Raw genomic sequence first — 27,517 nt, forward strand, 5'->3', positions numbered from 1 at the left:
AAGATTCACACCACATTTTTGAAGGGGGTAAATTTCAAAACAATATTATAGTATAACCCTTTTTTTAAAGAGTATCTTTCTCTTAAAAAGTAGAGGAGTACAAACTAAACTGTTAAAAGTTATAATTTCTAGGAGATTGGAATATATATGGTACAAATTTTCTTATTTTGTTTATCAAAATTTCAAATATCCTATGATGAATTTGTATCTTTTTGCCACTAGAAACATATTGAATGTCATTTTAAAATAAAAATTTTCAAAAAGATGTCTAAAATACAGTTTAAAAGATGATTTTGCAAATTTTCAGCAGTGGAATAAGGGTATAATCTTTAAAAATTACTATCTTAAAAGAACAACACTCATTAAAAAATATAAATTCTGAGATGATAAATAAAATGTATTACTTGAGAACCAATATTTCTACTTAATTAACTAGCTTATTAAAAGCTGGGTATTGATGAGATGAAATAGTCCTCTTCCTGAAGAAAAACAAGCACACTGGCTATGATGCCAGAAAATAAGAATTCAGAAGGCAGAAGTTTCCTAGAAGTGTGCTTATATTTAAAACTACATAAATATATTCTCTTGCCTGATTGTGTTTATTAAATTTGGTCCCTATTGTCCACCTCCAGAAAAAAGGGTCAAAGTCTTACCAAATCTGTCTAGCACTGTTGTATTCCAAGGTGTAACACGTATCTGCAAACACTGATTTTGCCATATATTTGCAACATGCTTTATAAATTATAAAGTACTTTTATATACATTTCATATCCCCCAAAGCAATTTTTATTTTTAGCCTGGAAGTATAAGAAAGAATAGAAAAGAAAGAATAACAATTTCAACCAGTGCTTAGCTCCAATATCACAAGCATTTATAAATAATTATTGGCTGTTTTCTGTAGATAAGATATCTTACAAAGAAATACCTCCTCCTGGACTGAATATTCTGTGTGAAATGAAACTTGGTCTTTAGTCTGCTGGGCAACCCTCTATCACTCCATCTTACTGCAATTACTTTCTTTTCTGTTTCCTCTCCCAAACTATCAGTCCTGTAAGTCTTATTCACGTTTGTTGCCTAACATTTAACAGAGTACCAGGCATATGTAAAATAAACAAGATTATACTATATAGCACAGGGAAATATATACAAGATCTTTTGGTAGCTCACAGTGAAAAAAAATTGACAATGAATATATGTATGTTCATGTACAACTGAAAAATTGTGCTCTACACTGGAAATTGATACATTGTAAACTGACTATAACTCAATTTAAAAAATGTTAAAAAAAAAAAAATAACAGAGTACCTGGCCTCTAGTAAATACAAAACCAATGCTTTTTGAATGCTGAAAGAATGACACTTGTTTGAAACAATTAAATCAATGTTTTCTATATAATATGTCAATTATATTTCAGTAAAGCTAGAAAAAAAATCACTGTTTTAGCAATTGTTATTAAATTGATTTATTAATTGATTGGCATTTCTTTCCTAATGATTTGAAGTGTGTTCCAAATACTAGCTGAGGTATCAGTAAAGCTCAGTAGAAAAGCTACTAACAACGTAGACACAGTAACATCCACAGGATCTCTCTGTTGTTTCACACGATTTGTTTTTTCCAAGTCTAATGTATAGAAAGCTGTTTCAACTCTACAACCTCTGGTCCTTGATAGATATACTGTGTTTTCTCCTCTGGTGTTGAATTTCAGCTCTGAACATTATAAGGTGTCGCCATAGGTTGATTTACCAAAATAGGCAAAGTTGTTTTCATTAAACTTAAAGCTTCTTTTTCTTAATAATCCATCTCTTGCCTAGAGAAGCATTATTGACCTAAGGCTGCCACATTTCCATAAGAATTCAAACTTCCTTTGGTGTGAATTTAGAATGATGAATAATTTCTAATATATCACAAATGTAGAGGCATGATTGTCAACTATAGTTAAGGGAGATCACTTCAGTTTAAATTCAAGATGTTGATTCTTTTTCAAGTGAAAATTTTCTAGCTATTAGCAATCATCTGGGCTTCAGTTTGTTGAATGGGTCTCAGATCCTTTCCTAAAACCAATTTTTAATAAAGAAATTACCAGACCTTAATTATTCAATCTATGGAAAATATGAAAGGGAGGCCCACTTTACCAAATTTGCAGGTTTCTCCATGGTAGGCTGAACTTCTATAAAGTCAAACATTAACATTTTAAATCAATTATAATCGAGTTGTCACTGATCACTGTCTCACAAAATGAGAGGGATAAATTTTTCTAATTCCTTTGGTAGAAAACTCAGGCATACACCATAATATTCAAGTGCTTTCTTCATAGAAATAAATAAATAAATAGAAATAAAATTTGCAATTTGAGTGAATCCACTATGGCCAACCTGCTTTAATCAATATCAGATGAGAACTTTTAAAACACTCTTGTCTGTGACGCTCCCTATTTCAGGGTTAAAAGTCACCCTAAACTAGCTGAAAATATAACTTCAGTCATATATAAAAAGATTTATCCTATCTGTATTTTATCTCATATATTCCCAGGGGACAGGGAATTCACTTCCCTAGATAATACCATGGAAAGCTGATTTTTCCCGTTTAAGAAAATGTGATATAAATATGATTAAGACTGTAATCTAACTGCATAGATTAAACAAGATCTATTAAAATGGTTTTGACTTAGAAAATGTATTCCTGTTTTTATTTCATATACATACTCCAGCAAGAAGTCTTTTTTTTTAATCAAATGAGTTACTTGCTATAATAATTCAGTCTTAAAATGGAGTGTGTGATGCTGAAGATACGCTGCTTGTCTGTTTGGTGCAGATTTTAGCATAAGGAAGGGGATGTCAAATACGATCTTTTCTATGAAGTAGTCTACTATGGAACATAGCTGTCCTCCAAATTATTTAAGGAAAAAAAATCTTAATGAACTAACATAGGAGAAGGCTGTTTCCGTGGCAATTGAACTATCAGAAAACCCAAAGAACAGAGATTCTTTCTCTAGCTAGTTTACGTAGTTCCATTTTTAACTCCTCGCTACTGGCTGTCAGAATCAACAGGAGCTCAAGCTATCCAAGTAAATGTTTACTTTCTAAAAAACACCAAGAAATATGTCATGATCCAGTTATTATTTCTTGAAAAGATGACCATTACTCCCTGAGAGAGGAGAAGAAAAAGGGAGAGATGAGAGAGATGCTTACAGTGTTTTGGGCAGAGTGCAGTGAATATTCAGGAAGATACAACGTGACTCCTCAGTTGTGTTTAACAAACATGTACTGATGCCAACTATTTAGGCAACACCAAGACAAGAAGGAAAGCTGGTCTAGACCTCAAGAAATTCAGAGTTTAGCCCAGGAGGCTAACAGGTAAAGAGAAAATTCCTATACCCTCTTGAAGTCTATGATAGTGATGCAACCAGGGGCCTGGGGAGCACTGAAGAGGACCACTAATTCTGCCTGGGGTTGGACTGGGAGTTGCAATGGAGCTGAAGCCTATTCAGGTTTAAAGGATGAGTTGGAGCTAGATAAGTCAATAAGAATGGACAGGGCACAGGAGGGATCTGGATGGATATGAGCAAAGGGGAAGCAGAATGGTTTGTATGGGAAAAACTGTAAGAAGTTAGCTTTTACTAATGCAGTTAGTTATTACTGTATCAAGTGTGAAAATATGGCCAGAAATGAGTTTGGACAGAAAAATGAACGAGCCTGTGACATAGAAGGATATGTGACTTCGGATTTTTTTTAGATGAGATGCTATTAAGGGTTTGTATTACCTTTTTTGGTAATGGTAATAACAATGTAAGACATTACAGTGGTAACTATAGCTGCCTTTTATTAAGGACTTCCTATACAATAGACACAGAATTAGCACTTTACATAATATTATCTAATTTAATCTTTATCTAACCTGTGAGGTAGATTCTATTATTCTCCTTTGTAACATAAATGTTTGACCAACTCATCAAATTTTGATATTCCATTGGGAGAGCTAAATACTTATTTTCCCAAACTCCTTAGGTAGGGGTAGCCATGTGACACACTGCTTTCCAAAGAGGCATAAGTAGAAATCTGAGTTCTTAGAGAAGATTTGGCTTTTCTGATAAGACATAAAAAAAGAAAGACAGCAATGACTGTTGCCGCCCCTTCCGTCTTCTTCCTGCCTTGAATACAATGAAATGTCTGGAGTTGCTGCAATCAATTTGCTACCCTGAGGTAAAAGAATTCAGGAATGGTCTAGAGAATGGTAGAAAAACTGGCCTTGAATTCATCAAGATCCTGCACCAAAATTAGCAGCTGCTTACCACTGAACTTCTATATGGGTGGGGAAAATAAGTCCATTGATAGCTGGGAGTTTTGTTACATACGGCTGTAAGTTCTCCCATTTGATACATCTCTTTTATGGAAGAGGAAAATAAGGTTCCAACTAATTAATAAGTTGCCCAAGGTCATGCTTTTAGCAAATGGTACAGTCAGGAGTCCAAATCAAGTTTGACTTTTAAAGTTTGGGCTCTTAAACATCTCCACATATCAGTACGTTTTCCTCATTCTTTTCCTTGAAAAAGGACAAAGTAGAAGGTAAATTCCTTCCCAGGTAACAGAAAAAAGAATATTCAGAGTGAAGAAAGGGAAAATTTAAGAAGAGAAAGTCTGAAAACTCACTTTAATAACCATTGGGTTTTGGCCTCAGTAAAAGGGAAAAGGAGACAAAACTGAATAGAGAACTATCTCCTCCACCCCGAGTACCCTCACCTATCAAAAGACTTTTCCATCAAGTTTCCTTCCCTTCTTTTCTCAGTGGGAAATACAGGACTGCTAGCTTAAGGTATTGCTCTTCTCTGGGAAATAAGAAATTTAATGAGCACGTTGGCAATGTCTTATAATTAGGACACAAACTACAACCTTGATGCTTAAGTTATTTATTCATGTAAATATTTACTGAATTATTATTTTTTTACAGTGATGAAGGAAGAAGAACCTAAGATCTTGGTAGGGGAATAGATTTATCCTTCAAGTGATTTATGCTTCCCACCAATCTCCATCAACAAAGTTTGCTTTTACAATGCATTTATACAGCACAATGTATTTTTCTTTTTTTTTTTTTGGTGGGCAAAGGTAATTACAGTACCATGTATTAAGTATATAATGTCTCACCTCAGGGCATATTAAGTATAAAATGACTTACCTAGGGGCATTTATACCTTAAATGTCACCTCTCATTCTGGAATAAGTTGTCTACCAATATATACCAAAAAATAGGAAACTATATTGCTGGGAAGGAAGTCCTTTGTAGCATTCTTTTTTTTTTTTTTTCAGCATTCTTAAAATCACAATAGGTAGACAGTTTTCTAATTAGAGGTAAGAAAAGCTCCAGGTTGACTCATCATTTGAGTCAGTAGAGTATTTCATACTATAATGTAAGAGATTACTATACTATGACATCATTTCTATAACTCCAACATGGTTACCTACAGTTCAATTTTGTAAGATATGCCCCACCCTGGCTGCTCATAGAATTTTCCTTTACTCGTTTTACCAGAGTAACAAAAAGAGCCCAAAGGTCAGCAGTTATGCAGAATGACACCTGCCTTACATTTATAAAATCCAATAACAGTAAAAGATAAACTTGGCAAGTGACTGAGCAAATATCAAGAATGTTTTCAAACATGTCTGCCCTGGGGTTCCAGCACCTGGATCTACCTCACCACAAGGAAAACCCTTTCTTCAGGAGAAAGGTGTCAACCACATCTTGAGTGAATATATAAACATTTTTTTTTTTGAACCAACAAGTTAAATTTAGCCTATGTAACATACACAGATGACACACTTACTTTTCACATGTACTTCAATTTTTAAGTCTTTTCAGAAATATTATTGGAAAGAATCCAAATGTATTTTATCAGAATAGTGCATAAAAATTAAACTGAAAAATTATCCTTCCAAAGGAGAAAAAAATTCATATAAAAAGTAAAGACCATTTCTCTTTTGAAAAGAGAATTAATGTAATTATTGTTTGACAAAATCTCACATTTTCTCACTAGCATTAGGTCTAATGAACACAGCTCAGCTTTGAGGATTCAGCTCTGCTGCAGCTTGGCTGTGGAGCTACAATGTCAAAACTGGCCTAAATGTCTACTTTCAGGCAATATGCAATATTACAGAGAAGTTATTTAATTAGAAGAAGGAAATAGTTCTCAATATCAATAAAAGAATGACCATATGAAAAGCAAGGTGAGCACGGTAATTTAGTAAATTATTGTTCTAAAATGAATAAGCTTTGCTTCTTAAAATCCTCTTGAAAGCCTTATTACTACACATTCCTTTTATTAGTATTTTTATAGTACACTTAAATAGTTCTGTGTGGTCTACAGGATAAAACCAAAGTCCTTTGTGTGGCAGTGCAGTCACTGCTTACCTATCAAACCACCCTTCTCACCATTTATCCTTTGCCTTCTTACATTTAAAACCTCAGCCATGCTATTCCTAGTCTTTTGAGGAATCTCCATACTGTTTTCCACAGTGGCTGCACCAAACTGCATTCCCACCAGCAGTGTAGGAGGGTTCCCTTTTCTCCACAGCCTCTCCAGCATTTGTCATTTGTGGATTTTTGAATGATGGCCATTCTGACTGGTGTGAGGTGATACCTCATTGTAGTTTTGATTTGCATTTATCTGATAATTAGTGATACCGAGCATTTTCTCACGTGTTTATTGATCATTTGTATGTCTTCCTTGGAGAATTGCTTGTTTAGGTCTTTTGCCCATTTTTGGATTGGGTTGTTTGTTTTTTTCTTATTAAGTCCTATGAACTGCTTACATATTCTGGAGATCAAGCTTTTGTCGGTTTCATTTGCAAAAATTTTCTCCCATTCCGTAGGTTGTCTTTTTGTTTTACTTACGGTTTCCTTTGCTGTGCAGAAGCTTGTAAGTTTCATTAGGTCCCATTTGTTTATTCTTGCTTTTAATTCTATTGCTTGAGTAGACTTCTAGGAGAAAATTTTTGAGATGGATGTCAGATAATGTTTTGCCTATATTTTCTTCAAGGTTTATTGTATCTTGTCTTATGTTTAAGTCTTTGATCCATTTTGAGTTGATTTTTGTGTATGGTGTAAGGGAGTGTTCTAGCTTCATTGCTTTACATGCTGCTGTCCAGTTTTCTCAACACCATTTGCTGAAGAGACTGTCTTTATTCCATTGTTTATTCTTGCCTCCTTTGTCAAAGATTAGTTGACCAAAAGTTTGTGGGTTCATTTCTGTGCTTTCTATTCTGTTCCATTGGTCTATATGTATGTTTTTGTACCAATACCATGCTGTCTTGATGACGATAGCTCTATAGTATTGTCTGAAGTCTGGGAGAGTTATTCCTCCAGCCTCTTTCTTTCTCTTCGGTAATGCTTTGGCAATTCTAGGTCTCTGATGGTTCCATATAAATTTTATTATGATTTGTTCTAGTTCTGTGAAATATGTCCTGGGTAATTAGATAGGGATTGCATTAAATCTGTAGATTGCCCTGGGCAGTGTGACCATTTTAACAATATTGATTCTTTCCAATCCAAGAGCATGGGATATCTTTCCATTTTTTAAAGTCTTCAGGAATTCCGCTCCTGGGCATATATCTAGAAGGAACCCTACTTCAAAATGACACCTGCACCCCAATGTTCACAGCAGCACTATTTACAATAGCCAAGACATGGAAACAGCCTAAATGTCCATCAACAGATGACTGGATAAAGAAGTTGTGGTATATTTACACAATGGAATACTACTCAGCCATAAAAACCGACAACATAACGCCATTTGAAGCAACATGGATGCGCCTGGAGAATGTCATTCTAAGTGAAGTAAGCCAGAAAGAGAAAGAAAAATACCATATGAGATCGCTCATATGTGGAATCTAACAAACAAACAAACAAACAAACAAAGCATAAATACAAAACAGAAATAGACCCATAGACATAGAATACAAACTTGTGGTTGCCAAGGGAGCAGAGGGTGGGAAGGGATAGACGGCATTTCAAAATTGTAGAATAGATAAACAAGATTATACTGTATAGCACAGGGAAATATATACAAGATCTTATGGTAGCTCACAGAGAAAAAAATGTGACAATAAATATATATATGTTCATGTATAACTGAAAAATTGTGCCCTACACTGGAATTTGACACATTGTAAAATGATTATAAATCAATAAAAAATGTTAAAAAATAAAATAAAATAAAACCTCAGCCATGCTGAACAGCTTTTAGTTCCCCAAAAAGGCAATAACTCCAAGCTTTATTCACGATTTTTCTCTGCCTGGAAGTCTTATCCTCTTCTTGACCATCTGGTGAACTTGCATTCATCTCACCTCTCAATTAAAATACTCTCTCCTCAATGTAAAGCCTCCCCGAGGGGACTGGACTACACTTCCTCCTTAGTGTCCCTGCATTTTTTACACCATTTTATTACAATTATTCTGATACTGTATTATAATTGTTCTTTCCATGTATGTCTTCCAACTAGACAAATACAAGAGTCATTCCTTTTCATCTTTATATTATCTAATACCTAGTATCATATTTCACAGATACTATGGACATAACTTATACTTGTTAAATAAACGAACCTTTAGAATTTTTTCAACCATTTTTTGGTTGTATTAGATGTGTTTACTATATAAACATTTATCAAGAATCATGAAGGGTCCCTGAGATTTTATCCTTCTTACAAAGTAATAAGTTTACCAACCAGTCTCATAGATGCTGGTGGAAGAAAACAAGACTCCAGGGTAGAGGACAAATCATACAATAATAGAAATAGTCAGAGTACCAGAATTTTATGCATCAGTTTCCCTTGCCTCAATTCCCACAAGGGTAACACAAATGGGTCCAGATGGATCCTCATCTTCCATAATACAAGAAGAAAATCCTGAGCTTAGGGAACCCAAATATTTTATTGTAGAAAGTAAGCATGCATGTCTTTTGCTCCAGAGTGAAACATTCCCAAGGCGATTCACTGTACAAACATCTTTAGAGAGTTAGTCTAGAACAAAAGAAGTCAGTTCTTCTGCTTGCAAGGTGTGCAGAAATATGATACCCAATGAGAATTTTCTCCAAGCAACATTCATGAAAAAGGACAAATATCTGTGCACAGGATCCATCTAATCTCACTTACATACTCAGAGGAAACCTTTTTCCACATCCCAAGGATGCTGTAGTTTAAATAAATCCTTTGATTTACATCACTTCTTGTATTTCCCAATAATTACCTTGGATGAGTCTAGATTCTATTATAACTGTGGCAGAGATATTTACAGCTCACTGGATATCTGTGTGCTCCTCGTATTTCCCAGTACCATTGTAGTTAGGTGGAGACACATGATGAGTTCTGCCCAATGGACTATATGTAGAAATGGCTTTTAACACTCTAAGAACAAAGGAGAGAGGGCATGAGTTCTCTGTCCTCTCACTTCCTTTGAAGTGCAAATTACAAGGTCCTGTACTGTGATGCTAGATTCTGTTAGCCTAAGTGACTATGTGGATCAGAGCTCTTCTGTTGACCAGTGCCAGACATGTAACTTGAGTGAGAAATAAGATTCTATTCTTTTAAGCCACTGAGTCTTCAAGATTAATCTGTTTTCATATCATAATATAGTGTATCTTGAATAATACAGCAGCTCCTTGTCTTACAAGGGTGCCAGTATTTGAAGAACAAAGATTTTATTATTTTGAATTAATTACAATAGACTTTCCACTGATAAAATTAAATAAGCTTCTATGGAGCTATGAAAAATACTGATGAAATATTGATGAATCTAATTAACTTGTTTAAAAATATAACCACTTCTTCTATAGACATCTATCTACAATAGTTGTTAATATTATGAAAGGTATTAAAATGTCTAATAAAAATGTTTCTACATAAAAGAGTTCTAATGTAAAATTATAAGCAGTCTGCTTTTCCATTTGACTCACAAACTACAGAGATAAAGGTCTCTATTGTGAATTGATTCATCAATATGTCATTCAGTTTTTATTCTCTAATTCACACAGGCCCCTCGGCATAAGGACCTAAAAAAATGCTATAAGAAATGTTAAAATTCAGTGGTTTTTCTGTCTATTTAATGACTGGATGGCTTATGGAAATTCTACTTTTCATTCATAAATTCAGAACCTATATTTGGCAAGATCCACAACTTTCCTTAATTCCTTGTCTGAAACAGCCTTTAGAGGTCTCCCTTTGTGGAATCAGAGAGGAAGCATCAAACAAAATTGGAGGAACTGGAAAGGAGGGAGGAAAGGAATTAACAATTTCAATATGATTTCCATTGGTTTACAGAAAAGTTAAGAAAAAGTGATATCCTCTCAATTATATAGATGAAGAAACTAAAGGTGAAGAGAAGTTTATGTATTTTCCCAAACGCTAACAAGTGGTAGATTGAGATTTGAACTAGACTTTTTCATTATACTATCTTCCCTTAAAAAAAAAAACAACAACTATAGTGCCTATATAAAAAAGATGTTTGTGGTGAATCTTGGAGATTTCAGCAGAGGAGGCTGCAGGAGTAAAAGAAGCAAAAGAGCATAGCATCCATCAGATGGGCATCATTACATGCAATAGAGTGTAAAATGTTTAAAGTGATATAGAGAATGGTTAAGCTTCAAAAACTAGATCAGGACTATTCTATTGAAGACTCAGAATGTTTTACTGGGAAAGGCAGAGTATCTTTATTAGTCAATAGAGAACTAGTAAGAATTAGGAGAGGGGAAACTATATAATTTAAGCTGATGTTTGTAGATTACATTATTGGCCCCAATACTTCACTCCTGCTGTCACTCACCATTTGTCATGAGTTCCTATTACTAATGGGATGATGTTTACTTCCCCATTCCTTGACTTTGCATTTGATTTCCTTTGTCTAACAAAATGAGATGGATATGACAGTGTACCATTTGTAAGCCAGACCCAAGAGGTCTTGGATATTCCTTAATGCCTACTCATACTTCAGCCATTGCTGGGAGAATAAGCCTTGGTTACACTGGTCCAAGGAAGATTAAAGACAAGTGAAGCAGAACTATCCCAGCTGAACCAAGCCTAGAGCCATCCCCCCAGACAACCTGCTGATAGAGGAGAAAATTAAATGATTGCTGTTCTAAGTCATTGAGTTTTGGAATGAGTATTAAGAAACTAGGTCTGACTCCATCATGACAGAAGAAACAAGAGATTTGTGACTTTTGGCTTAAGAGAATAACTCAGATTTCATCTATCTGTATAACTTTACAAATATACATGACTAATTAAGAAGTCATTATAATATGCCAAGAAAGAGAAAACTATGACCTCAACTTGGAAGGAAGCACAGAAAGTGAACTTAAAAATCAAAACAAAACAAAACAAAACAAAAAAAAAAAACCAGACCAATACAAGAATCAATTGGAAGATGCTTATTGTTCATAGTTTGGACCTTTGAAAATGACTTTCCAAACTTTTAGCATATACTCTAAGACACATGATCATGACACTTGTGGATCTGCCTTCTAAAAGTCCTTTTTAAAATAGCATTTTCTGAGAATGATTTATGTGGAATAAATTGCACATACTTAAAGTAGATAATTTTATGATTTATGCTATATGTATATACCTCTAAACCATCATCATAATCAAGATAATAAACATATCCATCATTCCCTAGGGCTTCCTCAAGTGCCTTTGTAATTCATACCTGTGTTCATCTTTAAACCATACACTGATTTCTTTCTGAGTTCTTTCAGTCAGCAGTATTTTTGAAATCCATCTATGTTGCTCAGTAGGATTTCATTAAATAAACACACCAAAATTTGTTCATCTACACACCAATAGACCGATATTTGAGTTGTTTCCAGGTTTTGGGTATCGTAAATAAAACTGCTACAAACAAACATGTACAAGTCTTTGTGCGGACAAATGCTTTCAGTTCTTTCGAGTAAATGCATAATAGTGCAGTGGCTATATGGTATGATAGGTGTATATAAAACTTTTTTTTTAATGCTGGTAAAACAAATCTAAACCACAGTAAGATGTCACTTCACACTGAGTTGGATAGCTATAATAAAAAAAAAATGGAAAATAGGATTTCCGGTCAAGATGGCAGGGTAGTAGGACCACGAGCTCACCTCCTCTCACGATAACAACAAAACCACAACTGACTGGTAAACAACCATCCCTAGAAAAAGACTAGAATCTAGCAAAAAAGATCTTTAACTGGAAACATAAAAAGGGAACCACAGTGGGACAGTAGGAGGCACACACACACAATATAATTGGGTGCCCTACCCCCCTGGTGGTGACCCACAAGCTGGAGAAAAATTATATTGCAGAGGCCCTCCCACAGGAATGAGAACTCTGAATCCTACGTCAACTTTCCCAGCTGAGGATTCCAGCATTGAGAGGAAGAGCCTCCAGAACATCTGGTTTTGAAGGCCAGTGGGACTTAATTGGAGGAGATCCACAGGACTGTGCAAACAGAGACTTCACTCTCTTGAGAAACGCACACAGAATCTCTCATGCACTGGGACCAAAAGCAGAGACAGTGATTTCATAGGAACCTGGGCCTGCTGGTTTTAGAAGTTCTCCTAGGGAGCTGGGGGCGGGGGGTAGCTGTGGATTACCCTGGGGACATTAAGGCTGGTGATGAACATTCGGGGAAGGTTCATCTACATGAGTTTTCCTGGAGGCTGACATCTTGCTTAGGTCATTGATGCCAAGCTCTGGCCCCACCCAACAGCCTATAGGCTTAAATGCTGTGATGCCTCAGACCAAACAACATACTAGGTAGGAATGCAGCCCCACCCATCAGCAGACTTCCTGAGTCCACCTCCACCTCTAGACATGCCCCCAGACATGGCCCTGCTCACCAGAGGGCCTGGACCCAGCTCCACCCAGCAGTGGGCAGGCACTGATCCCTCCTGCCAGGAAATCTGCACAACCCTCTAGTCCAGCCTTATCCACCAGGGGGCAGATACCAGAAATAAGAAAATAACAATCCCACAGCCTGTAGAAGGAGTCTGCAAATGGAGGCCAGACTCTACCCTGGGACTAGCTAGACCCTGGCCCTTGGATGACAAAAGGGGAGTACACTACTGGGACACATAAGATGTCTTATACAGAAGGCCATTTCTCCAAGGTTGAGAAACTAACTAACCTACATAAAAATACAAATAGAAATTTAGACAAAATGAGGTGGCAAAGGAATACATTTCAGGCAAAGGCACAAGATAAAGTCCTGGAATAAGAAATAAGTGATGAGAAGATAGGCAATCTACCTGAGAAAGAGTTCAGAGTAATGATTGTAAAGATGATCAGAGAACTTGAGAGGAGAATAGATGCACAGAGTAAAAATTTTAGCAAAGAGTTAGAAAATATAAAGAACAACCAAACAGAGTTGAAGAATCTAATTACTGAAATGAATAACACACTAGAAGGAATCAAGAATAGACTAAATGAGGCAGAAGAACATATCAGTGAGCTAGAAGACAGAGTAGTGAAATCACTACTGCAGAACGAAAAAAAGAAAAAACAATGAAAAGAAATGAGGATTGTTTAAGAGACCTCTGGGACAACATGAAGTGCATTAATATTCACATATTAGGGGTCCCAGAAAGAGAAGAGAGAGAGAAAGGACCTGAGAAAATTTTTGAAAAGATAATAGTTGAAAACTTCCCTAACTTGGAAAAGGAAAAAGTCACCCAAGTCCAGGAAGCATAGAGTGTCCCATACAGGGTTAACTCAAAGAGGAACAAGCTGAGGCACATAGTAATTGAATTGACAAAAATTAAAGATAAGGGGAAGATATTAAAATCAGCAAGATAAAAGCAACAAATAGCATAAAGGGAAGTCCCACACAGTTATTAGTTGATTTTTCAGCAGAAATTCTACAGGCCAGAAGGGAGTGGCACAATATATTTAAAGTGATGAAAGGGAAAAACTACAACCAATAATACTCTATCCAGCAAGGTTCTCATTCAGATTTAATGGCAAAATTAAAAGTTTCACAGATAAGCAAAAGCTAAAAGAATTCAGCATCACCAAACCAGCTTTACAACAAGTGTTAAAGGAACTTCTCTAGGTAGAAAAGAAAAAGCCACAATTAGAAATAAGAAAATTACAAAATGGGAAAGTTCAGCAGCAAAGGCAAACATACAGTAAAGGTAGGAAATAATCCACACACAAACTAATAGGGAAGGTGAAAGACAAAAGTAGTAAAATCATCTGTATCCCAATAAGCAGTTAAAGGATACACAAAACAATTTGACATAAAATACGATATCAAAACCAGTAATCATGAGGGGAGGAGGGTATGAATGCAGGGTATCTAAAATGCATTTGAAATTAAGAGATCAGCAACTTAAAACAATCATGTATATATACAGACTTCTATACCAAAACCTCATGGTAACCACAAACCAAAAATCTATAATAGATATACACACAAGAAAGAAAGAGGAATTCAAATGTAATGCTGTAGTCATCAAACTACAAGAGAAGAGAACAACAAGAAGAAAGAGAAAAAAAGACCTATAAAAACAAATCCAAAACAATTAACAAAGTGGCAGTAAGAACATACGTATCAATAATTACCCTAAAGGTAAATGAATTAAACACTCTAACCAAAAGACATAGACTGGCTGAATGGATACAAAAACAAGCTCACAGGAGACCCACTTCAGAGCTAGAGACACATATAGGATGAAAATAAGGGGATGGAAAATGGCATTCCATGCAAATGGAAACCAAAAGAAATCTGGAATAGCAATACTTATATCAGACAAAATAGACTTTAAAATAAAGATTGTTACAAGAGACAAAAAGGACACTACATAATGCTCAACGGATCAATCCAAGAAGAAGATGTAACAATTGTAAATACATATACACTCAACATACAAGCACCTCAATATATAGGGCAACTGTTAACAGACCTAAAAGGAGAAATCGACAATAACACAATAATAGTGGGGGACTTACCATCCCACTTACATCAATGGATAGTTCATCCAGACAGAAAATCAATAAGGAAATACAAGCCTTAAATGATGCACTAGACCAGATGGACTTAATTGATATTTATAAAGCATTCCATCTGAAAGCAGCAGAATACACATTCTTCTCAAGGGCACATGGAACATTCTCCAGAATAGATCACATGCTGGCCCACAAAGCAAGCCTCAATAAATTTAAGAAAACTGAAACCATATCAATCATCTTTTCTGACCACAACACTATGAGATTAGAAATCAACTACAAGAAAAAAAAAACTGCAAAAAACACAAACACGTGGAGGCTAAACAATATGCTACTAAACAACAAATGGATCACTGAAGAAATCAGAGGAAAAATAATTAGAGATAAATGAAAACAAAAACACGATGACCCAAAACCTCTGGGACATAGCAAAAGCAGTTCTAAGAGAGAAGTTTATAGTGATACAAGCTTACCTCAGAAAACCAGAACAATCTCAAATAGACAACCTAACATTACACCTAAAGCAACCAAAGAAAGAACAAAAAAACCCAAAGTTACCAGAAGGAAAGAAATCATAAAGATTAGAGTAGAAATAGAGATTTAAAAACAATAGAGAAGATCAATGAAACTAAAAGCTCGTTCTTTAAAAAGATAAACAAAATTGATAAAGCTTTAGTCAGACTCATGAAGAATAAAAGAGAGAAGGCCCAAATTAATAAATTCAGAAATGAAAAAGAAGTTACAACTGATACCAGGGATTATAAGAGGCTGCTATGAGCACCTATATGCCAACAAAAAGGAAAACCTAGAAGAAATGGACAGTTTCTTAGAAAGGTACAATTTGCCAAGCCTGAACCAGGAAGAAATAGGTAATATGAATAGACCAATTACCAGTATTGAAATTGAATCAGTAATTAAAAACTCCCAACAAACGAAAATCCAGGATCAGATGGTTTCACAGGTGAATTCTACCAAACATTTAGAGTTAACATCAATCCTTCTGAAACTATTTCAAAAAACTACAGAGGAAGGAACACCTCCAAACTCATTCTATGAGGCCACCATCACTCTGATACCAAAACCAGACAAAGGTATCACAAAAAAAGAAAATTATAGGCCAATATCACTTATGAATATAGATGCAAAAATCCTCAACAAAATACTAGCAAATTGACCCCAGCAATGCATTACAGGATCATACACTATGATCCAGTGGGATTTATCCCAGGGATGCAAGGATTTTTCAATATTTGCAAATCAATGTGATACACCACATTAACGAATTGAAGAATAAAAACTACATGATCATCTTAATAGATGCAGAAGAAGCTTCTGATAAAATTTAACATCCATTTTTGATAAAACTCTCCAGAAAGTGGGCATAGAGGGAACATAACTCAACATAATAAAGGCCATATATGACAGACCCACAGCTAATATACTTAATGGTGAAATGCTGAAAAGCATTTCCTCTAAGATCAGGAACTGTACAAAGATATCCACTCTCGCCACATTTATTCAACATAGGTTTGGAAGTCCTAGCCATATCAATCAGAGAAGAAAAAGAAATAAAAAGAATCCAAATTGGAAAAGAAGTAAAACTCACTGCAGATGACATGATACTATACATAGAAAATTCTAAAGATACTACCAGAAAACTACTAGAACTCATCAATGAATTACTAGCTTCAATAGGTTTGGGCTAGATCACCTAGGATTTTCTGCATAGATCATCATGGATCTACAAATGAAATCAGTTTAAAATTTTTTCTTTCCATTATATATGCCTTTAATATTTTTCATGCACTTACTAGTATTTCCAGTAAAGCATTCAATGGAAGTGGTGAGAGTGAATATCTTTGCCTCATTCTTAACTATAGAAGGAAAGCATTCAATCTTGCATCTTTTAATATGATATCAGTCTTAGGTTCTTCATGTAATGCCTTTTGTTACGTTCATAAATTTCTGTTTTTGGTCTGCTGAGAGTTTTGTCAGAAGTAGATGTTGGAATTTGTAAAGCACATTTTTTGTATTATTCAGATGAGCATATGATTTTTATTTTAAAATACTAACATGGTACATTATACTCATTGATTTTCAAATGCTAAACCAGTCTTGCATTTCTGAGATAAACCTCTCTTGATTATGATGTATTAACTTTTCAATATATGGTTGGATTTCATTTGCTAAAATTAAAAAAAAAAAATGCCTCTGTGTTAATGAGAGGTATTGGCCTGAAGTTTTCTTTTCTTAAAACACCTTTGATGTTGCTTCACTACCTTCTGTCTTGCATGTTGTTTCCCTTGTTATTCTATTGTCATTCTTATCTTTGTTCCTTTGCATATAAGGTATCTTTTTACCTCTGGCTGTTTTTAAGTTTTTCTTTTTATCACTGGCTTTAAGCAATTTGATTATGATGTCCTATATTCTTTTCTATTTGGGTTTTGCTTAGCTTGTGTCTATCGCTGTATAGTTTTCATCAAATTTGGACAAATTTCCTCCAATATTTTTAAAAATATTTTTTCTGTGATTCTTCCCACTTATCTTCTAGGACTCCAATTACTCACACTCAGGAAGAAGGGAAAAATAGAATTGGAGTGCAACCAGAAATCTTTGTCACATAGATAGTCTAAATCCAACAACAGGTCCTGTCCAACTTTTGCTCTGGCTAGCTCTTATTTAATTCTATAGTTTTCTATAACCACTTTAGATTTTTTTTCAAATATTTAAGGTGTAAATAAATATTTCCATATTTCCTCTTTCAGAGAGAACATACCTCAAACCACAGCTATTTCAGTAAAAGAGAGAGTTCACAAACTGTTGTTATCTAACTGCTTGGATCTCTAATTTCAGACGTATGTTTTCTTAAGCAAACAGTAATTCCCCTCACCGGGGAAGAGTGTGCTGTCACCTTCATGAGTACTTACTTAAAACAACTATCCCGTTCCCATGTGAAGACACAATACAGTAGGACATGCGAAATAACAGAATTATAACTGATAAACAGAAGAAACACAAAGGAGGAAGCAATTAAGTCAGTCACAGATGAAGGGAGGTTACAGAAGGCTAGCAACAGAAGGGAAATTGTGAGTAGGAGTCTGAAGGATGCCCACCAGGTAGGAAGGAAGGGAAAGAATATATTAGACAGTTATACAAGCATAAGAGAATCTGTTGTGACGGGATCATTGAAAGCCTTTCAATATTGTAGTAGAACAAAATGGGAGGAGTAGGAAGAAGATTAAGGTTGGAAAGGAGAATACCTTGTGTGCCATGATTGGGAGTTTGAGTAAAACCAGGGGAGTAACATGGTCATATATACATTTCAGAAAAATTACATTGGTAGCTACTCAAGGGGAAGTACTCAAGGCTAGGAGATTTGTGGGAGGGAAAAGTAATCCAGGAAAAATACAATGAAATCCTAGATTAAGGGAGCAAGAAGGAATTAAGATAGGAGAGATTCAGAAGATAATTAGCTAATTTTAAAAAATTACTTACTGTATGCTAGGCACTGATCTAAATGCCTGACATGTTATTAACACATTTCTTTCTTCACATCATCCTTATGAACTAGGTACAATTTTTACACATAAAGAATCTGAGATCACATAAATGTGTAACCAGAATTCAAATGTAGGTACTCTGACCCCGTGGTCCATATTTTTGATCTTAGGAAATACAATAAACTTTATTTGGGAACTGTTCTGTTGGATATAGGACAAATAGATATTCTTACCAGCACCTACCAAGTATTGAGTAAAAGGTAATGAATGAATGATTAAGAAAGAAAGAAATGACTAGGTACTCCACCAAACAGTACCATTCTTTGAATTGCTTTTTATGTATTCCAAATATGGACTTTTCTACAGGAAATGTAAAGTCCTGTAGAAATTTGGGGTTGTATTATTTCCTTAAAAAAATTTTTTTTGAGCAGAACAGAGCTAGAATGCCATATGCTAAACTGTAAGCTAATTTTGGATACCCTGGAGTAAAACCCTCCTGTGCCTCAGAACACAAATCTGACTCCTATCCAAAAACATACATATACTCATGAACATTCCCTGATGAAAGGGATGAAAAAAATCACCCCTCCCTTACTCTCTACTTCTCCTTGTTAGCTCTGACCAACATGTGGCTTCTCTAACTATTAAACAGACCTAACAGTCGGGATGATTATCCAGGAAAGTGTGGGCTCTTCATAGACGGGGCTGAAGCTGGCTGACACCATCATCTACCGGCTCTTTAGTACAAGGAATAGGATTCATTCCTAGCCTCTAGCAGCACATTCACAAGTTGGCCCCATAATTAACTAAATAGGCCCCTTCATTTAGAAGTGCCCCAGTTCTGAAGTCTCATTCCTGTCAGAAAGTCATCTCTTTTAGCCTATTTATGGGAAGAGAAGGACTATTTATAAAAGCAAACTTATCTTTGAGGTGAATCAGCACATTAACATGCATTTCAAATTAGCATCAATGGACCACATTCTAACATTCTCAGCCTCCACTAGCTCTGAAAAGATAGCCAGGCTCATACAGTTTCATTTGCATTCTGTCAGGCACTACATGACCTATTAAAACCTGGGGAACCCAGCTGCTGAGGAGAGATTCCTGCTGGCTCTGATTCTCTCACCAAGCAATATGCTGAGTCTGCTCTAAGGCACATATCTTTAGAAAAAAGCCTAAGTATACACAATAAGAGTTTCATAATACAAGAATGCTTCCTTTCCCTATGTATATGTATCATGTCATGTTAGTGTGTGCATGGATGGGGGATGAGTTACCTCCCAATAAAGGAGTAGAGAACGTTCTTCCATATCCTATGCTTATGGATTTAATTCAGTCTAATTAATTAAATGTTTGTTAATTGTCTACAAATTATTTATCAAGGATTGTGCTATGCAGTGGTACTACTAAGAAAAGTAACATAAGGTTTATGCCCTAAAGACACTCAACCATCTATAATCCAGCAATTCTACTTCTGAGTGTACATCTGAAGGAAGTGAAATCACTGTCTCAGAAAGATCTGCATCCCCATGTTCATTGCAGCATTATTAAAATAGCCAAGACATAGGAATAACCTGAGTGTCTATCAGCAAATGAATGAAGGAAAATAATATATATATTTTACATTTTCTACGTACATTCTACATTTATATATATTTTACAGTTTCATGTACATTGCATGTGTGTGCGTGCATGTATATATCTATATCTATATCATCTATATCTATATCTATATCTATATCTACGCACGCACATACATACATACAATGGAATATTATTCAGTTATAAAAAGAAGGAAATCTTGCCATCTGCAACAACGAATTCCAAGGATGGACCTTGAGGGTATTATGTTAGGTGAAACAAGTCAGACACAGAAAGACAAATACTGTGTGATCTTACTTACATGGGGGTCTGAAAAAAACTGAACTTACAGAAACAGAAAACAGATTGGTGGTTGCCTGAGATGGGGGGTTGGGGGAGGTGAAGGCGACCAAAAGGCACAAACTTTCAGTTAAAAGATAAATAAGTTCTGAGTATGTATTGTACAGCCTGGTGGCTGTAGTTTATAATACTGTACTGTATATTTGAAAGTTGCTAAGATAGAAGGACAAATCCACTGTAACAGAAGTTAAAGCAGAGAATACTGACACAGATTTGAATTGGTTGGTACACTTGCTGTTGGGAAGGTATAGGGATTCAATCTGATAATTAATATTATTTTCAGTTAAATAAGATACAGAGTCAATTAAGAATGAAAAGGGAGGAGTGTTGTTGAAGTCTGAAGTATAGTTTGGATATAAAACGTAATAAGAAATATGAGATTTTGTGAAACCCTTTGACCAGCTTCTTTTTCTTGGTGTCTTGGAAATATTGCCTCTTTCTTGTTAAAAATCAAAGTATGGTTTAGTCCAGAGAGTCCTCGTGGTTAACAGTGGAAGACTGTAAAACACCATTTATTCTTTACTACCAACTTGAATTTACCTATATGTATACTTACATAATTGTACTGTAAAATGATAAATATTGGTATTTAATAAGATTGTAAAATCATAAATATTGACTGTGTAAGAGGCATTAGGTTTTCTACTCCCAGCCCTTTGTTACAGATAAAATTGAGAGTCAGAGAATTTCAGTGACTTATATAATACAGCTATATAGCGGTAAAAAGAATAGATCTCATAGATCGTTAATTGTCATTCCAATGATATTCCATGCCTCTCATGTTTCAGAAACTTGTGAAATAATTTTATAAGTTAATAATGATATATATATATATATAATTTTTGTAGACCAAATAGCTGCTTTTTATACGGTGTCCACCTTTACATCTATAATAAAGTCAAGGCATTCCTTTATGAAGTATTCTCTTAGCTTTTTAAGTATTGGCTCTTTTTCATAATTCAGGTATCACTTCAAAAGTCACTCTCTCAGAAAGTTCCTTCTTGACCAACTCCACACGTACACTTCTGTGACTGTCACTATCACACCACCTTATTTTATTTCCTTCATAATATGCCTAACAGAAATTATGACATTTGTTTCCTTTTATATTATTTTTGTCCCCCATAACACACTCTCCCTTTACAAATATAAGCTCCATGCGTGCTAGGAATCTGGATTGTAACTGTAAGCCCTGTGCCTTATATTTAACACAACTGGTACTTAATAACTAATTTAAAGAATGAACAAATACACGAATCAACTAGAGTTTTTAAATTCCTGGAGATTATATATGAATATATATATGTTTTTAACTTACTTACACTTTAGTAAAATGTCAAATCCCTAAGGCAGATATTTTAATCCTGATTTGGAAAAAAATGGTACTATTTTATTTTTATGTATTTTAAACTTTTTATTTAAAATAAAATTAAGACTTACAGAAAAACTACAAAAATAGCACAAAGAATTCCTGCATATCCTTCACCCAGATTACCCAAATGTAAGAATTTTACCACATTTGCTTCATTATTTTCTCCTAACCTTCCCTCCCTGAGACATACTGCCTCTTTGCCCCCAAATACATTAATGTGTATATATAACAAAACCAAGGACACATCAGACATAACTTAAGTGCAGTGATAAAAACCCAGAAACTAACACTGATACAATATTATCTAACCTATAGACCTTATTCAAATATTATCAATTGTCTCATTAATGTTCTTTTCAGAAAAGTAAATTTTTCCTGGTCCAGGTTCCAAACTGAGATCACACACTAGAGTAAGAAATGTCTCCTTTATTACAGAACAATTTTTAATATTTTGTAGTATCTCTCAGTTTAGCTTTGCTTGATGTTTCCTCAAGATTAGATTCACTTTTCTACTTTTGGCAGGATAACACCAAGGAAATGCTGTTTCTTCCAGGTACATCTTTCCAGGAAGCATATGATACTTGTCCCATTAACTGGCAATGTTGACTTGGTTGTGGTTATGTCTGCCAGGTTCGTCCACCATAAAGTTACTATTTTTCCTTTTGTAATTAATTAGTATTTTACAGAGATACTTTGAGATTATGTAAAAATCTCATTTCTCATTAGGATACTTTTGTCCACTAGTTTTGTTTTATTGTGCTTCACTTTACTGCCTTTTGCAGATTTTGTGTCTTCTTTACAAATTGAAGGTTTGTGGCAACACTGCAATGAGCAAGTCTATTGGTGCCGTTTCTCCAATAGCATTTGCTCACTCTGTGTGTCACATTTTGGTAATTCTCACAATATTTTAAACCTTTTCGTCATTATTATATTTGTTATGGTGATCTGTGATCAGTGATTCTTGATGTTACTATTGGAATTGTTTGAGTGCATCAGGAACTGTGCCCATTAAGACAGGGAGGTTAATCAATAAACGTTTGTGTTCTGACTGCTCCACCTACTGGCCCCCAACCCTACCTCTCTCGGGCATTCCTGTTTCCTGAGACACAATAATATTGAAATTAGGCTGATTAATAACCCTACAACGGCTTCCAGGTATTCAAGTGAAAGGAAGAGTTGCATCTCTCTCACTTTAAATCAAAAGTTGGAAATGATTAAGCTTAATGAGGAAGGCATGTCAAAAGCCGAGGTAGGCCAAAAGCTAGGTCTCTTGATCTAGGTAGCCAAGGTGTGCAAGCAAAGAAAAAGTTCTTGAAGGAAATTAAAAATATTACTCCAGTAAAAACACAAGTGATAAGAAAGTGAAACATTGCTGATATGGACAAAATTTTAGTGGTCTGGATAGAAGATCAAACCAGCTACAACATTCCCTTAAGCCAAAGCCAAATCCAGAGCAAGGCCCTGCATCTCTTTAATTCTATGAAGGCCGAGAGAGGTGAGGAAGTTGTAGAAGAAAGGTTTGAAGCTAGCAGTGATTGGTTCATGAGGTTTAAGGAAAGAAGTCATCTCCACAACATAAAAGTGCAGGGTGAAAAAGCAGGTACCAATGTAGAAGCTGCAACAAGTTATCCAGAAGACCCAGGTGAGATCATTAATGAAGGTGGCTACACTAAACAACAGATTTTCAACGCAGATGAAACAGCCTTATATTGAAAGAAGGTGCCATTGAGGACCCTCATAGCTAGAGAGAAATTTATGCTTCACTTCAAAGCTTCAAAGGACATGCTGACTTTCTTGTTAGGGGTTAATGCAGCTGGTGGCTTTAAGTGGAAGTCAATGCTCATTTACCATTCCGAAAATCCTAGGGCTCTTAAGAATTACGGTAAATCTACTCTGCCTGTGTTCTAGAAATGGAACAATGAACCCTGGACCATAGCACATCTGTTTACAACATGGTTTACTGAATATTTTAAGCCCACTGTTGAGACCTACTGCTCAGAAAAAGATTCCTTTCAAAAATATTACTGCTCACAAAGCACTTGGTCACCAAAGAGCTCTGATGGAGATTCATGAACAAGATTCATGTTGTTTCATGCTGCTAACACAACATCCATTCTGCAGCACATGGATCAAGGAGAAATTTCAACTTTCAAGTCTTGTTATTTAAGAAATACATTTTGTAAGGCTAGAATTGCCATGGAAAGTGATTCCTCTGATAGATCTTGGCAAAGTCAATTGAAAACCTTCTGGAAAGGATTCACCATTCTAGATGCCATTAAGAACATTCATGATTCATTGGAAGAGGTCAAAATATCAACAGTAACAGGAGTCTGGAAGAAGTTGATTCCAACCCTCATGGATGAATTTGATGGGTTCAAGACTTCAGTGGAAGAAGAAACTGCATATGTGGTAAAAATAGCAAGGGGACTTGATTTACAAGTGGAGACTGAAGATGTGATTAAATTGCTACAATCTCATGATAAAACTTTAAAGGATGAGGAGTTGCCTCTAATGGCTGAACAAAGAAAGTGGTTTCTTGAGATGGAGTTTACTGCTGATTAAGATGCTGTAAAGATTGTTTAACTGATAGCAAAGGATTTAGAATATTACATAAACTTAGTTGATAAAACAGTGGCAGGATTTGAGAAGATTGACTCCAATTCTGAAAGGAGTTCTACTATCAGTAAAATGCTATCAAATAGCATTGCATGCTAGAGAGAAATCATTTATGAAAAGAAGAATCAATGGAGCAAACTTCACTGTTGTCTTTTTCTTCCTTCCAGACATAATTGACATACAGCACTGTATAAGTTTAAAATGTATAGCATAATGATGTGACCTACATACATCATGAAATGGTTACAAAAGACTTAGTGAATATTCACCATCTCATATAGATACAAAATTAAAGAAATAGAAATTTTTTTTCCTAATGATGAGAACTCAGGATTTACTCTCTTAACACCTTCTACACATAACATATAGCAGTATTAATTATATTTACCATGTTGTACATTACATCCTTAATTTCTCCTATAACTGGAAGTTTGTACCTTTTTTACTACCTTTATTCAATTCCTCTTCCTCCCTACCTTCTGCCTTTGGTAACCACAAATCTGATCTCTTTTTCTATGAGTTTGATTTTTGAAGTATAATTGACCTGCAACACTAGGTTAGTTTTTGGTACACAATACAATGATTCAATATTTCTATACATTTCAAAATTATCATCATGATAAGTCTAGTTATCATCTGTCAACATACATAGATACTACATAATTATTGACTATATTTCCCAATTGTATACTTCATATCTGTGACTCATTGATTTTGTAATTGAAAGTTTGTACCTCTTAATCTACCTCACCTATTTCTCTCATACTCTACCCCTTTCCCCTCTGGCAACCACCTGTTCTCTGTATCTATGACTCTGTTTCTACTTTGTTATATTCATTCATTTTGTTTTGTTTTAAATTCCATATATAAGTGAAATCATACAGTATTCATCTTTCTCTGTCTGACTTGTTTCTCTTTCACCTAGTATAGTACCCTCTAGGTCCATCCCTGTTGCCCCAAATGCAAGGTTTCCTTCTTTTTTATGGCTGAGTAATATTCCATTGGGGTGTGTGTGTGTGTGTGTGTGTGTGTGTGGGTGTGTGTGTGTGTGTGTGTGTGTGTGTGTGTGTGTGAGAGATACGTATAAATATATACCACATCTTCTTTATCCATTCATATATTGATGAGAACTTAGGCTGCTTCCATATCTTTGCTATTATGTATGACCCAGTAATTTCACTCCTAGGTATTTATCCAAAGAAAATGAAAACACTAGTTCAAAAAGATGTATACACTCCTATGTTCATCGCAGTATTATTTACAATAACATATTCTAATATCAACTTGAACTTTGCTACATAAGCTTTGGAGTCTTTTTTTTTTTAAGGATCCCTGTTTCTTTTTACTGAAGAGTGGTATTTAGAAGCTACTATCTGAGTGCTAGGAATGTTTTGTTTCTAGATTATATCAGAGGACAGAGATAGGAAATACAGAAACACAAGCACATCTATATTTATTTCTATATCTATCATTATATTTAAAACCTTGAGTTCATATTGACACCTCTAATTCTAATGTAACATCAGAGCTTTATTCTTGTGGTCCTCCTTTACATATCTGTAACTTGCTTCTCTGACAGTTAGAAACTTGACTCTCATAATCCACAATATATTTACTTATTTGCTCAGTATTAAGGTGCACTTCAAATATTTCAGAATTGCATGACCTGTTCCCCTGTGAAAAACAAACCTACTAACTAGATTAACATTTATTTAAAGTTCTTTTTGTATGAACCTGATTTTATATAATCAAAAATAGTGTTCAAAATTTCCTTGAATTAGTCCACCTCCTTCCCACTCAGTATAGTTATGTTTATCATTTGGAGTACAATTAGGTTCGTTTATTTCTGTTGGTTTGATTTTGGTTTTCCCTCAACTTTGCTGATTTCATTCATGTATTCATTCATTCTTTCACTGTAGAATGTAAAACTTTGTGTTGATACTAAAATTCAGAACTATACATATAGGTATAATTAGAGAACTAACTCTTCCCCAACTCACACATTCTACCCCGGTCGTGTATCTTCCATCTTTTTCTAATTCATTCCTAATCACCCATGAGAGTAACTATCTCAGTCTTTGGTTTATGCTTCCTGTGTTTTGCACAAACAAGCAAATACATGCATATTTCCATTTACCTTTTTTCTTACACAAAAGTTAGTAAATGCCAGATGCTCCTTTGTATTTTGCTTTTTTGAAAAATCATGTATACTCCAAATTAGTTAAGAGAGACCGTCCTCATTCTTTTTACAGTTGCATAAGTACCATAATTTGTTTAACATCTCCTCTACTTAGGGGCATTTAGATTGTTTCCAATATTTTGTAATTACAAAGAATGCTGTGGTGAATAACCCTGTGCACATATATTTTTGAACTGTTGAGTGAATACATTCAGGATAGATTCCTAGAGAGAGTTGTATGGGTTGAAATCTAAAAGCATAAGTACTTTTGTTAGACATTCCCAATTTCCCTTCTCTAAAAGTTGTGCCAATTTGCAGTGTTTGAGGCTGTCCCACTAGCAATGTATAAGTGTGCTGGACGGCATAAGCCTCCCCAACAAATATGTTGTTATACTTCTTAATTTTGCCAATCTAAAAGATGAAAAATGGTATCTTTGTGTAGTTTCAATTTACATTTCTCTATTTATGAATGAGGTTGAGTGATATTTTAATTATGGGTGACTTGTATATTTTTAAATAAATTATTCATATTTTTTACCTCTTTTTCTATCAGGCTTCTGGTGCTTTCTTCCCTCTCAATTATTAAGCGTTCTTTCTGCATCAGGATATTAGCCCTCTATTCAGCTATTTACAGAAGATATTCTCAGTTTTTCAGTTGTCTGTTATATGATTTGCCAGTTTTTAAAGGTTCCTTCAACTCCTACATATAGAATATACCACCAAGAGCTTTTTCTTCTTTTCTATTTTCCTCTACCTCTCTTTTGTCCTCTCATTTTTAATTCTCATTTTTACATTGTCAGAACGTGTGTTATTTCTAACTATACTTCCATCCTTGTACTAACATTTATTTTAGCTTTAGATCTATGATGAAATATAGTAAATGCTTATCATAAACTACATTGCTGAGGTTTTCTCATCTCTTTATTTGGATAAGCCCATCCTC

The 27,517-nt window shown here is 34.9% G+C and overlaps 1 long non-coding RNA gene across 3 annotated transcripts in view; it reads right to left on the reverse strand.

The window, feature by feature from the left end:
* The window catches only part of LOC116150225 (uncharacterized), a 450,186-nt gene that overhangs the window by 255,588 nt on the left and 167,081 nt on the right, over positions 1 to 27,517 (reverse strand). The gene's annotated exons all lie outside the window — the stretch shown is intronic.

Source organism: Camelus dromedarius, chromosome 3, assembly GCF_036321535.1.
Source record: "Camelus dromedarius isolate mCamDro1 chromosome 3, mCamDro1.pat, whole genome shotgun sequence".
Taxonomy (NCBI): domain Eukaryota; kingdom Metazoa; phylum Chordata; class Mammalia; order Artiodactyla; family Camelidae; genus Camelus; species Camelus dromedarius.